At 43.7% G+C, this 11,492-nt stretch overlaps 2 pseudogenes; both read left to right on the top strand.

The window, feature by feature from the left end:
- Positions 1-1,839: 1,839 nt before the first annotated feature.
- On the top strand, positions 1,840-1,985 carry LOC105944358 (annotated as a pseudogene).
- Positions 1,986-10,241: 8,256 nt separating this feature from the next.
- Positions 10,242-10,728, top strand: LOC101612487 (annotated as a pseudogene).
- The last annotated feature ends 764 nt before the right edge of the window (positions 10,729-11,492 follow it).

Here is an 11,492-nt window from a genome sequence, read left to right as displayed (position 1 = left end):
GTGTATTGTTGGGGGCGGGCTTATGGGCTTTATAGCCAGTTTCCCCATGCCAGTGTTTGGCACACCCTCCTGTTGCTGTGTTCCATCTTATGTTGGCCAGGGGGTGATGTCCACCCTCTGCTCATGCCATCGTTTCCCCCTGCCCTCGTGAAGCTTCCCCTCGAGCCTGTAAGCCAAATAAACCTCTTTTTCCCAGAAGCTGCTCTTGGTTAGGTGATTTCTAACAGCAATGCAACCCAGACTGCAACAGCACCAATGGAAAACAAGGAAGAAAAGGATAGGTAATACAAAAGAGAAAGAGAAAGAGAAAAGAGAGAGAAACAGGAGAAGATGAAGGTTAATCATCACACCCTCTCCAGGGCCCTTTGATTCAGGTGTTACCTCTAAGGACCTGATGAAGGTTCAACCTTTTAGTCTGTCTTTCAGGATATAGGATTTTATGGTACTATTTCCATTTACATCCAGTTTTTTGTCATCCACACCTCCCTTACCCTCCCCTCCTGCCCCACCTTCCCTATTGTCCAGTCCTTGAGATGCCTATTAGGTATGTGAGCATCTTGGGCAGATTCAGGTTAGGAGCCACAGATGAGTGAGACCATGCAATGATTGTCTTTCTGTGATTGGGTGAGTTCACTGAGAATGATCTGTTCCAAGTTCAACCATTTTTCTTCAAATTTCATTGTGTCTTTATTTTTGTATATTCATCACCCAAATCCTTCTTTTCTCCATCCCTTCCATCCTTTAAGTGGACTTTTTACAACAATATTTCTATCTTGATCAGAAATTTTACATTTAATTTGAGGTGATGGTAATTTTGGTGACATCTTCTTTCACTGCAGCCTGGTGTCTGGGACTGATGTCCGAAACATAGTGAGTATTCAATAAATCATTGTGAAACGGCTCAATTTGGCAGTTACAATAACAAGAACATAAATCATGACAGCTCCTACATGTTTGTTCTTCTCACAAGAAACTTCTCAAGATTTCTTCATATTTAAACCATTTCCCTTATTTTATTTCCAAATAAATATAAACATTGATAATTTCTTGACATTAACTCATAGCTCTATCAATATCTATTGGAATAAAGCATTATTCATTAAAAATGAAATGAAAAGTGGCTGTTTCCCCATCACACACCCTTCCAGATGGGTTCCACCTTTGAGTTTTATGGTCCTAATGGTGCTTTTGTTCAAAGAGAGGTCATCTCCTATCTGCTGGCTTTATTCCAGATTACGGATATTTTATTAAAAGCTGTATCCGGTAGGCCTTCCAAAATGTTCAGCAAAAATTTCTCCCACTAAAGGTAAGGAAATGAACAACAGTGTTCAAATCTCAGAGGGATTATTACATGCAGAGAGGAAGCCAGCTGTTCTCTATCCTGCCTGGATACAGAAAAAGAGGAAACAGTTCTGAAGTTGCAGCTGGAAAGGTGGACGCTGCATGGGTCACAACTGTACTTAAGACAAAGGATGGAGAGGGAAGAAGGGAAGATCAAGTATGCCTGTCCTCTGAGAACCTAAAGTTAAATAAGCTTGTGCATGTATCAAGGCTGATTGATGCAACCACAGGTAAACTTAGAGGACAGAGCATATATGAGCACATATGAGTGGCTTCAAAAATGAGCATTTTCATCAAAGCCTGAGGGTCATCTTTGTATATGAAGATAAGTTTTGCCTTCTTATGATAAATTATACATTTCACATCATTAAGATGAGTCAAGGATAGGTGGGGTTGGAACTCAATGTCTGTGGCCATGTAGATTTCACAAGTTGCTTCCTCTTGCTCTTCTGATTTCCTCCACCATCGTGGTTCATTACAGTTGCCTGATATCTCACCATGTCTACTCACAAGATTTTCATAATCAAGCAATTCATTGCCAAGAAACAAAAGCAAAACCATCCCATTCCCCAATGCAAACTCATAACAAAATCAGGTACAACTCCAAGAGAAGACACTGGAGGAGAACCAAGCAAGGTCTATAAGGATTTGCATACTCAACAATTGATTCTACCAAATGGAGACAATAATGTCTGCACTGCAGAGGTTTCTGCATGTTAACTTGGAATTCTATTTTACTTTCTACTGATCCAAATGGATGTATTGTTCCAAATATAAATGTAAATCCTTTGGAACTGCAAAAAAAAAAAAAAAAAAACAAGTTGATTTCTCTTATCCGATAATTGATGTCTCTCATACTCAGAAGCAATAACAAACAAAAAAAATACAAAAATACCTTTAAATGGAAAAGCTTACACCTCTGCTAAGATTGGACTTTCAAAATACTAGTGATCTTTTACAGGTGTCATCATAAATGGGCAGATAGAATAGTAACCTAAATGTGTAATGCTCCCTAAAGAAGAGGGTATAGGGGCTAGAGAGATGGCTTAACAGTTAATAGCCTGCCTGTGAAGCCTAAGGACCCTAGTTCGAGGCCCGATTCCCCAGGACCCACGTTAGCCAGACACACAAGGTGGTGCATGCATCTGGAGTTCATTTGCAGTGGCTGGAGGCCCTGGTGTGCTCATTCTCTCTCTCTCTCTCTCCCTCTCTCTCTCTCTCTCTCTCTCTCTCTCTCTCTCTCTCTCTCCCTCCCTCCCTCCCTCCCTCCCTCCCTCCCTCCCTCCCTCCCTCCCCCCCCTTTCTCTCTGTCTATAGCTCTCAAATAAATAAATAAAAATGAAACAAAAAATTTAAAAAAGAAGAGGGTATAGGGGAACAACACTTCAGTCAAGTTTGTAGTGGTGACAGACAGACCCCTGAGGATGTGGAAAACAAGACTCAGACTTAGTGTCGAGAGATATGTTGACTCCCAGCACCAGTAAGTCACGTCACTTTCCTGGGCCTAATTACTTTTTCATATTTGACAAGTTCCTTATTCTTTCTCATTCTCTTTCTTTCTGTACAAGTATAAATGCTAAAGGTTATTATTTTTCTCTAAGTGTTCTAGAGGAGTAAATAGGATAACATGATCTAAGTTCTGGCATATACAACTTTTCAATGTCATGATCTTTTTTTATCCCAAGGAAATAGTTGAAAAAGAAATTACTTCTCTCTTCTGAAACTGCAAACAAATGCCCAAGGTCTTCATATTTCTTCTCTTAGTGACTTACCTCACAAACAACAGGAAAGCTGGCTTTCCAGCTCAGGCTACTTCAAAACAAAGCCTTAACCACTCAAATGGATCCTAGCTCCCACTATAGGTAAGAGTTCATGCCCTCCTTCTTGGTGGCACTGTTTGGGCATGCTGTGAAACAAATCATATGCAGGGCTGTCCTGCCTTCTCAAAAGCCTTTGCAGTCTCAGTAACATACACACATACACACACACACGCACGCACACGCACATTTACTCCATGCACACATGATCCAGGCTCTGCAATGTTGTGAGGCACCTCTGTGAATGCATGTCAGGCAGCCTTCATCAGCATGGGTCATTTTCTCTAACCAGAATGCTCTTCCCAAAGCTCTGGTGCTCATAGGGTCCTGGGGTCCTGAGGTCTGGAGCACACAGATTGATTTCAGCATGGATCCCCCAACAGGCAAAGGGGCTGAGAAAAAAAAAAAGTGTATTTATTTTGATTTAAAGGAAGCAAATTCAATATTCCCTTCCTGCTGGAGTATGCAGACTGAGTCAGAACTTATAAACCACATAACCCTGGGAGTGTGGGTCAGCCTGCACAGAAGGCCTGACAATTCCACGAGATGACTTGCAGAGGTAATGTTATGCCTGGAACACTGGGAAAGCTCCTGAGAAATAGAATTCAAAAAGGAAATATACAGGTTAGAAGAGAATGGTTCAGAAAGGAATAGCGCACAAGATGGTTAAGGCAAAATAAAGGCAGGAAGCATTGAGCTAGTCTTGATAAGTGTCACCTTGATGGGTGCCCCTATGGAGCAGTGACTTGTGAGAAAATCCATAACAGAATTGACACGTGTTCTCTCAACTAAGCCCAGAGAAGGAGATCTTTGTCCTTCTCCCACTATTCACAGCAGTCCTTGTGTTTAGAGTTAGCCTCGCCTTTTCTGTCAAAGACCAGTGCCATTAATGATGTAGTTCACAATAGTGTATTATATGGTGGTGAAATTTGTTAAAGCAAATCTGACTAAAAATATGTCATGTACTAGACTATCATCGAGAAATAAATGCGGTCACGCCAGACTCCTGAGTCACCTATAAGATCAGAAGAGTCTAGCTGCTCCCACACCTGTCTGTCAGTAACTTGAAGACCCCCTCTAACTATAGTTGAAGCATTTGGCAAACCAGACCTCTGGTTCTATCACCCAGAACCTTCTGCATCAGAGTCTGTGAGGATGATATCCAAGCATCAGCACTTCAACAAATCGCCCAGGTAGTCCTTACGAACCATAAAGTTTGAAGATAACTGCTTACGTGATAATGAACTCTACCTCTTTACTGACCCCTGGCATCTTGACCCTGGCACCTATCTCATCACTGCATGAAAATCAACTGCACGTCTATCTCATCCATGTGAATTGTGTTAGATGTAAAGTTACCTGGAAAGGGAGCAGGTGGGAGAACTAGAAGTCTTCACAAGGGGACATCAGAGCATCAATATTATCAGGGATGCCTGTGAGAACTTAAGGAGTTTAGGGTATTATACAAAGAACCCAACACAAGTGTTTTCTCTCTTCCCCCAGACTTCATCCAAATTTCTACAAATATACCATGGCATGAATTTTAAAGAGCAGATTCTTTGCCATGTTACCTTCAACCTTGGATTTTAGAAGAGGGATGGAACATAACTGGTGCTTGGTCAGTATTCGTTGAATGCCTGAATTCGTGTATTAGTTCATGATAATGGCCTTCTTGGCCACAATATTAGCTACATGACAGTGCTAGCTGCCCTAAGCAGGGCTTTTAACTAAGTAAATAAATGTCTCAGGATTATCTGCTGATGATATGTGCAGCTGCACTGCTTGGCCAATGCTAAAAATCAAATTTAGATGTCTGGGTGTGCATAGGTAGAAATACATATGCATATATAAAACATTCATAATGGTGCTTTAATGGGCAACTCATCAGCCTATAAGTACTCCTCTGTTGAAAGTTAAAGCAAACCAAGAAATGTGGACACACATCCCCCATATAAGTTGAAATTTATGAGTCACAAGAGATCAGAAAAAGTTATAACGGGTTGGTTGGGAAAGCTCCAAAGAATATAAACTGTTCGGGTAAATGACTCTGAAATTCTGTTCCACCATTTCCAGGCCCCTAGTTTACCCAAGAGCAACAAAATGGAGCAGAATTTCTCTGGAGGTGGAAGGCAGGTGGCTGCCCCAGGAGTGCAAGAGACCTTGTTTCTTTTCTGTTTGAGTTCAAATTCTATCACTTACAGAACAAGACAGCTGGTAAGGAGAGGTTTAATGCACTCAAACCCCATCATATACATATGAAGACTGTACCTAAATAAACTTGGGACTGGAAACAACCCACATAAGGGGAAGCTGGAAAGCTACACTTTCACATCCATGTCAGACCAGGGAGGAAATGGAAAGGGATTTGGAAATGTTGTGAGGCAGGAGGCAATGTCTCCAGAATGAATGGGGTCATTCACAAGTCCAGATTTTCCTGCTTGTCCCTTCTCCCTCCCCCTATTCCATAAACACACACCCAGCAAGCACATCCAGCAAAGTCTACTGTGTGCCAAAGGCACTGTTTAACTCAGGGAAGCTAGTGAAGGAAGGACTTCATAAAGAATCTCGTCCCACACAGTTACATGGTTCCAATAGGCTTTCTGATGGGCTACATGTTTCATTTTCCCACCATCTTCCCATGATCTGGGATATGTCCTTATCTCCATGAACTTGCATATGATTCCATTTGGAAAAAGCCTCACCATAAAACCTCTTGACATAAAGTAGTAAGGCGGAGCTGGCAAGTGGAAGGAGGCTTTATGTATAGCATTGAGTCCCATCTTTCTTTCTTTTCTTCTGCCTGATTTTGTGTCTTCCCTGAAAGAAAAATAAACTCAGAATTCTAGGCTAAATATAAAGCCATCTATATGGCTAGAGAAATGACTTAGCAGTTAAGTGAGCTTCCTAAGCAAGGATGAGGTCCTAAGGAGGCCAGAAACTGACAGAATTTGAATCCCCAGATCCCACATAAAGAGTTGGGCATGGCCATGTGAGCCTGAAACCTAGTCCTGCAGGAGAACAGAGGTCTAAGAATCACTGGAATCCCACAAGCTCCAGAATCAATAAAGACACTGCACAGGTCAGTAAAGAACAGGCAGAAGAGCAATGGAGTGGGTCATCTAATGTTCAGCTCCAGCCACCCTCAGTGACCACCACTGCCATGGGTGGGAATATGGGGTGCTGTGCCACCTCCCCCTCTCCCACACATGCCACATTACCAAAAAAAAGTTATCCATTATTCCCAATAACAGGTATGCATGGGACAGAGTGTTTGGCCATTGTGTTTGTCACAATAAAGCCTCATTTTCTCACTTGTATTCAAATTCTATTACCACACACACTTGCCAAAAGTGCACTGAAGATCACTTGACTTCAGAGCTTTGTGTCAACATGCAACAGTGATAGGGAAATACCTGTTTTATCTTAGTTGTTGGGATGGAAGCGAGCAAATCAGCCTTTGGGATCTGGAGTGCAAAGAAAATAATGGGCTATATGTTCACTGATGTATGCAATTAAAGTTTGTGCAGCAAAAATGTCCTGAGCATCATGTATTTACAAGACCCAACCTCTCATGGTCAAGCTATTTTAGAGATATACGAAATACTGAATGAGTCACAAGGTCTACTGTATAAAGGGTCTAAAATATCCTAAATAAAGTATGGGCATATCTAAAAGGTTGTATAATGAACTCAGAAATCACCCAATGCCAAGAAAAGTCACAGGGTTAGGAGGAAAAACCTCTCCATAGCCAAAATGGGCATAAAATAGCAATGCTGCATCAGATTAAAAGCCAACGCATAAAACATATAACCATAAGTTGATACTAATACAAAATGGACTTAATAAATAAATAAATGGAATAAAACTTTAAAAGTACTTTATTTATTTATTTATTTGAGAGAGGGGGGTGCCAGGGCCTCCAGACACTGCATATAAACTCCAGACACATGCATCACTTTCTGCAACTGGCTTATGTGGGTCCTGGAGAGTCAAGCCTGGGTCCTTTGGCTTTGCAGACAAGCATGTTAACCACTAAGCCATCTCTCCAACCCCAGAACAAAGCTTTTTAACAGAAAATTCCAATCATGAAATATAGAAGAAGTCAAAGAAATAGAAAAATGACCACCAGAATACAACTGCAATAGTTATAACAGACAATATCTATTGATGAGTGGCAAACAGAGGTGAAACCTTAACCAACATATTTATATAGTCTTCAGATATATCCCCATGCCATTTACTAAGTATTGGGGGTTTTAATATATATCCACAAATTCTTTCATACTCCTGACTCTAGGGGGTAGTGTTTTATTCCATTTTCCAGAGTAGTGATTGGACATAATGGTTCATTTCCAGCATATAGACTATGAGAAATTTAAAAAAAAAAAAAGGAGTCTGGAAAAGAATGCCTCACCAAGTGATCAAAATGAATGTAACCAGAAATAAGCTGTGTTGATACCCTATTGATACTGATATGATATACAAAAAGGAAAATTCTGTAGTATTTCTCTCCAAGTCCCTAATTCTTTCTTTTTTTATTTTACTTGTTTGAGAGAGAGAGAGGCAGATATAGAGAGAATGGGCACACCAGGGTCTTCAGCCACTGCAACGAACTCCAGACATATGTGCATCTGTCTTATGTGGGTCCTGGAGAATTAAACCTAGGTCCTTTAACTTTGCACAAAAGTATATTAGCTGCTAAGCCATCTCTAACAGCCCCCTAATTATTAATTCTGAGAAAACACTAGACAAGGCAAAATGAAGAGCCTTCTACCAACATAACTGAGCAGAATGCTTCCAAGTATCTGTAAAACACAGAAAGACTAAGGGAAACTGTTACAGGTTAGAACAAACTAGAGACATGATGACAGTAGTAGTTACTTTTCTTGTTGCTGCAACAGAAAACAACTTAAGAAAAGAAGGGTTTCTTTGGGCTGAGTTTGAGGGGATAGAGTGCATCAGAGAAGGGAAGGAATGGCCTAACAAGCATGAGGTCGCATGGTGTCAGCAGTTGGAAAGCAGAATAACGCATGCAGATGCTCCACTTACTTTCTCCTTTTCCCCTTTCTGTTTATTTTAGGATCCTAGCCCATGGGGTAGTGCTGCCTCCATTCAGGACAAATTTTCCTTCTTCAGACTGTCTGGAAGTTCCTTCATAGCCACACACAGAGGCGTGGTTCCTACATGATTCTAAGTCTAGTCAAAGTTGACAATGAAGATTATTATGAAAGAGTTACAGGAAAAGCCAATTCTTTGTTAACTAATTAAAAGTATAATTAAGAAAAATAAGAGAAGCTAGATGTGGTGATGAAAACAGCGCTCGAGAGGCTGAGGTAGGAGAATCACTGTGAGTTGAGGCCGGCCTGGAACTACAGAGTGAGTTCCAGGTCAACCTTGGCTAGAGTGAGACACTCCCTAAAAAAAAAAAAAAAGAAAGAAAGAAAGAAAGAAAGAAACAAAGAAGGAAGGAAGGAAGGAAGGAAGGAAGGAAGGAAGGAAGGAAGGAAGGAAGGAAGGAAAGAAAGAAAGAAAGAAAGAAAGAAAGAAAGAAAGAAAGAAAGAAAGAGTAATTGAAATAAATAGAATTTTCAGTCAACATGGCTGACTCATAACCATGCTACAGCTCCAAAGGGTGATATTAGCCAAAAACTGTGAGGGTCCAATACTAGAACATCTCATAGGGGACCTCCACTGGGTGGGCACAGGGGTGCTGATTCCTTTACTCTCTGGCACAGCTAGGATGCAACCCCAGGAACTTTGCCAGCCCCTCAAGCTTGGGTGGTCTGAGACAATCTAGCGGGCCACCTGACTCCAGGTGGACAGAGCGGTCTGAATGCACTTTCCCCATTCCTCCTGCAATTAGATAGAGGGTCAACCCACTGGATGGCCCCAACCCGTGCGCCTGTTTCTGCAGATCCCAACTGTGCTGGAGCCAGGGCCCACACTCCCCCCAACCTCTGTGGATCCTCACTGCTCCATGTGCCACCAGGCAGGGTCCCCACCTCATGTCGCTGGCCCCTGAGAGTCCGCACACAGCCAGCCTAAATGGATTTTTCCAGCTTCAAAGACCTCCTTTGACCACCCCAAGCCATGCTGCTGGCTGCCTCCACACACCTATGCCAACGCTGGCCACCTCCTCCAACCTGACTGGGCCTGGTTTGCGGATCCCAGCACACCCCCACCTCTGTGCCCCGCCCCCCTCCTCACTTCTCTGGCCCCTCCCACCACCAGCCCCTGCCTACTGGCGCCCATTCGGGTCATTGCTCTTGCCCCGGATGGGGAGCATGGGACTCTCTGGCAACCACCAGCCAGAGGGTACCAGTGCGTCCTCCACAGCGTGCTTAGCTGGGCTCCAATGGGGGAGCAGGGGCAAGTGCTGATGCCCTGAGCCCCACAGGCAAGGCTTGGCTGTGGTCGCAGGCTGAAGAGAATCTGGACCCCCAACCACAGTACGCATATCAGCCACCAGCCCAGCGCTGCAGGGGCACTGGCAACCGCCACACGCTGTGCGTCTGTGGACACAAAGCTATCACACTCCAAGCTCGTTAAGACCCAAAATAGAACCACTCACTGAAGACCCTACAAGGGCAAAACCCTGCTCTGAAAAAAAATAAAGAAGACTTATTATGAAACCCCAACGTGCGTGTGCGCACACACACACACGCTCACACATGCGCGCGCGTGCGCCTACCTCTCCACCAAGATTGCCTAGTCCCACAATGGAAGTCTCCAATGAAAGCAGAGAGGAGAAAATACAATCAGCTCTGTGACACTGACCAAGCAAAGTATTGAACTGGAAGCAAATCATCAAAAACCCAACAGTCGGTCCTACCCGTGGCAGCAGCACATGCCCAGTGGCCCGTCTGTGTGGTGCCCTAACCAGGAGCCAGAGGCAGAGCCTCTTGTATCGGCATTGGCAGAGCTGGGCTGGGAACTGGCGAGGTCTCCTTTCTCTGCGCCCTCAATGCGGTAGGAAGCTCAGAGAGCAAACAGAGCACCTGCAGAGCCCAGGCAACTGGCCTGGTAAGAGATGACACCGTGCTGCCAGGCTCAGGCGAATGCGATGTCACGGCCAGGGATGCCCTAAAGGAAGAGAGCTTCGGCTGTCCTTCTCCTCTGCCTCTGAGGCAGAATTTGATGTTGTGGGTGGATCTTTAAAGGACATTATCATGGATGTCAGAGGACATTATCATGGATGATGAGGTCCGGTTACCACAGAGAAATTTCACAGACATGTACGATGAGGAGTTTGAAGACACAGAAGAGAATAAACTCACCTACACACACATCGTGAATGAGTGCATTAGAGCTGCTCTGGGAGAGCACCTGCTAGAGAGATCCCCGGATTCAACACGGCAGCCTTCACCACGTCACTGCAGCACCATAAAGGTGAAGTGGCTGGTGACGTATTTGGCATGCTGCTCACATTCTCAAACTTTCTGGCTTTTAAGGAAATGTTTCTGGGTTACAGAGCAGAAAAGGAAGGCCACAGGCTGGATTTAGGCAGTGGCCTGGTACCTCATGCAAGTCTTCTTCTACAGCCGCTTCTCAGAACAAGCTGCCACTCTAGGGGTCACCTCCAGACAACGGGGGGGGGGGGGTCATTCTGATGTCACCATGCCAGCAGGATCAAAGACACGGGCTCATGACAGTAAAAGATGTATCTTGGAAAGACCAACTGTGCCATAACCCTTCCTTCACATGAAGTATTGATGGGTCACCCAACACCATGGCTGACCCTTCTTACCCTTTTCTCCTGAAACACCTCATATTCAGTCATCTCAGCTCCCTGTGCAGGCACCTCTCCCACGGTTTCTGAGTCAGACTCCTCTGAGCAGGCCCGTGTTGGACATTTCAGCTGGGTGCCCTACGCCAGCGAACATGCTGATGTGTCGACCTGGATAACCCACCGACATGGGCCCTTTGCTGTTTTGCATGACTCTGCCCGCACCACAGCTCTTGTGTATATGGGTTGGTTTCAGGCCTCGGCCTCCATATGATTTTTGTCTGAGAGTATTTATCTGGGGTGTCCCTGGAATCAACTTCCTGTCCTGATTTCTGAACCTCCTATGATCACAGCTTGGCTTAGCCATAGGAATAAACCGAGAGATGTCTTCTGCCTAAAAGCTGCTTGTGGAAATGAATTCCCATTGTTACATTTGCAGGCCTTACAATCCTGTGTTCTGCTAGTCTTCATGGATCCCACTGTTTCTAGATGTCTATTTTAAGCATTATTTTCCAAAAAAAAATATTTTTATAGGTGAAAACTCAGGCTAACTTAGTGGATATGATCTTGGACCTTCTGCAATTACACTCAAAGATCAAAGTACTATA

Source organism: Jaculus jaculus, chromosome 4, assembly GCF_020740685.1.
Source record: "Jaculus jaculus isolate mJacJac1 chromosome 4, mJacJac1.mat.Y.cur, whole genome shotgun sequence".
NCBI classification, from domain to species: Eukaryota; Metazoa; Chordata; class Mammalia; order Rodentia; family Dipodidae; genus Jaculus; species Jaculus jaculus.
This window is presented reverse-complemented; position numbering and strand designations above follow the sequence as displayed.